This window comes from Procambarus clarkii, chromosome 63 (assembly GCF_040958095.1).
Source record: "Procambarus clarkii isolate CNS0578487 chromosome 63, FALCON_Pclarkii_2.0, whole genome shotgun sequence".
In the NCBI taxonomy this organism is placed as follows: domain Eukaryota; kingdom Metazoa; phylum Arthropoda; class Malacostraca; order Decapoda; family Cambaridae; genus Procambarus; species Procambarus clarkii.
In genome coordinates this window covers 26,635,906-26,641,207 of record NC_091212.1, presented here as the reverse complement: position 1 = coordinate 26,641,207, position 5,302 = coordinate 26,635,906, and positions in this window count along the sequence as shown.

The following is a 5,302-nucleotide window of genomic DNA, read 5'->3' as shown; positions in this document are numbered from 1 at the left end:
GATAGACTACATCACAGAGAAGTGTAAAGAGGCTGCAGACAAGTTTGTCCCACTCCAAAGGAAAAAAAAGATTGGAAATGCAAATGAGAAACCCATGGATTAATTAGGGATGTACACTGGCAAAGCAACTAAGTACAAGGGCGTGGAAAAACTACAGAAATAACAGGACACATGAGAGTAGTGACAGATACCATATTGCCAAGAATGAATACGTGAGAGTGAGAAGAAAGGCAGAAAAACAATACGAAAATGACTTAGCAAGCAAGGCAAAAACTAAACCTAAATTGTTGCACAGCCACATCAGGAGGAAAACAACAGTGAAGGAACAGGTAATGAAAATGAGGATAGGGGCAGATTCACTACAAACGACTAGGAAGTACGTGAGGAACCCAATAATTCCAGAAGGTTTCCACATTAGAGCAAGAAGTTCCAAAGATAAGAGTGGGAATATTTAACCGGGCACCACTGGAGGCGTTTGAGATTACCAGTGGGAAGGTAAGGAAGCAATTGCTATAGTTGTATGTGACAAAGGCTACAGGCCCGGATGGAATCTCACCATGGATACTAAAGAAAGGAGCAGAAGCACTGTGTCTGCCACTCTCCATAGTGATTAACAAATCACTGGTAACAGGGGAATTGACAAAAATTGGGATGATGGCTACTGTTATCCTGATTTCGGAGAAAGGTGGCAGACAGGAGACGCTCGGCTACTGGCCAGTGTTCCGAACTTGCATACCATGCAAGGTGTGAAAAGAAGTATTTACCAGTTAACTTCTAGACAATGTATGAGAGCGCAAGCCGTTAGGTTGCACTCTGGCACGAGTGCACAGTGCACTCAATCGAGATTCCGTAATTCTTCCAATAAACATCTCTTGTTTGATGTCTATGAGAAGCCTAGAACCAGACCTGTTCAGTGAGACACATATTAGTGTCGTAGCTTATCTGTGAGTAGAGATGCTGACATTAGCATGTATTTACATGAAAGTGTTTAGAGACAGGAGAGAGGAAGTTTGCGGTCAGGAAGCCAACAGTCTCTCGCTTGTGTCCACACTCAGGCTGGGTGACGTGACGTCAGCTAGGCATCACGTGACCCTAGGGGAAGTCCCCGTTGGTGGAGGTACCACAGGCCGAGTTGGAAGGCTTTCCTCTCATTGGTTAATTCATAGACAGGGGGTGGGGGAAAGGGGGGCTCCCTAGTTCCCCCCTCGCCCTAGCCAAGCCTTCTAAACCCACGATTGTCTTGACAGGACGTGGAGTCTTGTGGTAAATGGTCATTTAGCTACAATTGCCATCCTTGCGCAGTTAACATCAATCTTATCATTCGTCTTGATTCCCGCTATCGTGAATTGCCGTCAGAATCCAATTTGCGCGAGTGTGGGAGATTAATTTGGGATCTGAGATAAGTACATATTACTTATCTCACCACGTGATCCAAGCAGGGACAACAGGACTGCATTGATGATCCATGTTTATCGTCAGTATCCAAAATCATCCGTTCTTTATGACTAAGATACATGACATAGGAGGAAATGAGGAAGGTTTCTCAGTGTTTTGTGAAAGCTTCCTGTCGTAATTAAGTGTGAATTGCCTAAGAGGACATAACTTTCAAATATGCAATAAATGAAAACTAGTTCGATTTCAATCAATTTTTTTTTTTTACTAGTTGTATATGAAAAGGGCTTCAACTGGTCCGAGTCTCAGCATCGTAGCATAGCAGGAAGGGAGAAAAAAATATTTAATTATGTGTCAACAATTTTCCAAAATGTTCAAAAATTAACATCAAACACAAGTGTCAACTGAAATCATGTCTATGACTCTCATCTATAACAATAGCATATAATAAAAAAAATGTAATAATTAGTTTTATGAAAAAAATTAGGTAAAATAAAAAATATATAATTTTTTTTCAACTTTTTGAAAACAGTTTCTTATTTGTTTATCGAACGATTTGCATGTAACTTATACACCTGACTTCACGTGAGCCTATCTGTAAGGGAGTCAATTTTGCAGGAAATTGGTTGATGTCAACCTCAGCAACAGATGGCAGCACCTTAGACTTAATTTTTTAATTATTATTTTTCAAGTAACATAAACGTAACTTCTACTCTTTCATGTTTTATTCAATTTACATGAAACTTACAATTTATATGTAGAGTCTTTACAATTTGTAAGAAGCGTTTTTTTCTAAGTTCATTTATTGATTTTATAATTAGTAATAAACATGATATATTTGCATAATTTTAGGGGGAAACTATGACTATTTGTATTAGTATAAGTAAACATATTCTGGAAAATCCGGTCATACGGATCCTTTAATGTATGATAATGTGATAGAAGAGTGTCATAGAAATGATTTCATTTGAAACTTGTGGTTGTAGAAGCTTATTGAAAATTGATTTCATTTGAAACTTGTGGTTGTAGAGGCTTATTGAAAATTGATTTCATTTGAAACTTGTGGTTGTAGAGGCTTATTGAAAATTGATTTCATTTGAAACTTGTGGTTGTAGAGGCTTATTGAAAATTGATTTCATTTGAAACTTGTGGTTGTAGAGGCTTATTGAAAATTGATTTCATTTGAAACTTGTGGTTGTAGAGGCTTATTGAAAATGTGTAAAATTCGTTGAAAAAACAACAAAAATTCTCCCTTTCCATTTAGGCTGCGATACTGAAACTTGGTACAGTTGCAGCCCTCATCATATACAACTAGTTCAAGTGTTTGGTTGACATTGAACACCTTATAATAAGCTAAGTTATGCTCCCTAAGGTGAACATTGTTTTCCCACCTCACCGTGTCACCTCGTCTCACGACACCACACACTGGTACGAGCACCATCACTCGTTGTGATGGTGCGAATTCCTATCTCAGTGAGGAGTACAGTTACCGCTCGCTCGCTGTGTGTTTCCGTGCCGAGCGCCCAGGAACGTACGAATTCGTCGCTCACCCGTCCAGCACCCCGTGTTCAACACCGGGTCACACTCCGTGGTCTCCCATAACCAGGTGGAGGACCAACACCGGGTGGTCTCCGGTGGTGGTCCTCCGTGGTCTGCCATAACCAGGTGGAGGACCAACACCGGGTGGTCTCCGGTGGTGGTCCTCCGTGGTCTGCCATAACCAGGTGGAGGACCAACACCGGGTGGTCTTCGGTGGTGGTCCTCCGTGGTCTCCCATAACCAGGTGGAGGAAGTGTGAGGTAATCTTCAGTCACCAGTGTCTGTGTGACAGTGGATTAGTAAATGAGAGAAGACCGGTCTTAACGTGAGTACTCTATTGATGTATTGGTGCTGATTGTCTCTGAACTCATGAAAAATCAGGTTCTAAGTCGTCCTGAGCACCTGATTAGGAGAGGGAAGCAAAGCTGTGGGGTATGCTCCTATTGAAAGCGATGTTGGGCCGGAATTGCTGGTGTTTAGGTCGCTAATTTGTGTATGAAATACACGAGGAACACAATTAGTCTATAGGACTACAGTGTGTAATTTGTGGCCAGATTTTAATATTATACCGTTCCATTAAGATTTCTGTTCTCTGTATGTGTTTACCTCATTACAGGAGAAACAGGAAATCCCAGGAGAGGTAAAGGGATACAGTGCCGTGATTACCCCTGAGTGTGTAATTCACTGAGGTGTTTAATTAATATGTGGGATTAGTAATTACCTTCAAGATATATTGTGGGGTATAACTAACCATCCTGTGTGATGGGGATTTTTTAGCATCACCTAGTTAGCTTTTTTGACACACTGTACTCCACTTCATATAGTCTTGGGTAGCTGCACTAATGCAGATGTACCTCATATCTTAATAAAAAAAATAAGTGATTGTTGGGGCAGTGTTATATATTTTCAGTGAGTGGTGTAACCTGTGTACTGCGTTTTGCTTCTCTGAACAACAAGGACTTGGTGCGATCTTTAAGTGTTCATTAAGGATTTACTGAGAAGTTAATTAGGGGTAATTAATGTCACCAAAGGAATTCACATTGTTTTGACGCTGTTGAGAGTAACAGCATTGAGTTAACGTAGTACATTCTGAATTAATTATCTGTCCGTGGGACAGTAATTAATTACTCAAGTTAATTAGGGGTAATTAACGTCATCAGAGTGTATTGACATAGTTTGGGATTGGCACGTTGTCGAGAGTGACAGTGCTGGGTTAACGTAATTCGTTCTCGATTAATTATCTGTCCGTTTACAGTAATTAACGTAATTACTCACTGAATGCTTAATGATCCAAGTGACTATGAGTAATTATGATCAGCAAATTGTTGTTTGGATTAGCTTGAGTGTCTGAGAGACACGTTTGTGATTAACGTTGAGTACTTTGTTGCTGACTCTCCAGTTGGCAGAACCATTAATGGAATTAATCACTGAGATCAATTAGTGTAACTTGTTATACCATTGTTTTGATTGTTGTCTTCAAGAGACAAGTGTTAGAGTAACTGAAGGCGGTTACCGCAGATTGGTCTCACTGACCCGTCTTGAAGGCGGTTACCGCAGATTGGTCTCACTGACCCGTCTTGAAGGCGGTTACCGCAGATTGGTCTCACTGACCCGCCTTGCTTTGTTTACACTGGAATTTAATTGCAGATTGTTGCAAGTGTTTTCACTGCAATTCGAGTCCCACATGAGCACCCAAAATGTTGTTAGTTCATTTATCAGCGCGAAGTGACAACAGAGAGCGAGTCTGTTATTATACTTGAGAGTGGCACAAGACTGGCGTCTGTGCTACACTGGCTGTGGATCAGCTGTCTTTAACATGCCACTTAACGACATTAATGTAACATCAAGATGTTTTGTTGTATTAGATTTAATTCTTTATGAATAAATTGTTATTGTTGAAAAGAAACTGTCTTTATGTCTATATCTTTCATTATTAATGTTCCACATGCGCTGCAACACATCGAACTGTTCTGGTGATTCTTGTAATGAAGGCCTGCGTCTGGATTCGAACCTGATTCATGGCCGCACATATCAAATTAAATTTTGTGTAAGAACTCGCGAGTTACTCTTAATATTGCACTTGTGATCGAGGAGCTCAACGACCTAGTGGGTTAGGATTCCATTGTTTTGGAACCCAGGCGGTTGCTCTCGCCTATCTATTTTCAGTCTTAAAGCATAAGCTACTCTGGCATTTAATGTGCTGGCTTGTGCAGTCCTTTCTGATTGAGGACATTTGTATTAGAGTTCAACCTCTAAATTCAAAGTCAAAATAAAGAAAAATCTCACACAAGGCGATGGAGAAGATTGTGCAAAAAAAAAAAAAAAAAAACTAGTGGAACACCTGGAGCGAAAGAACTTTGTAACCCAGCAT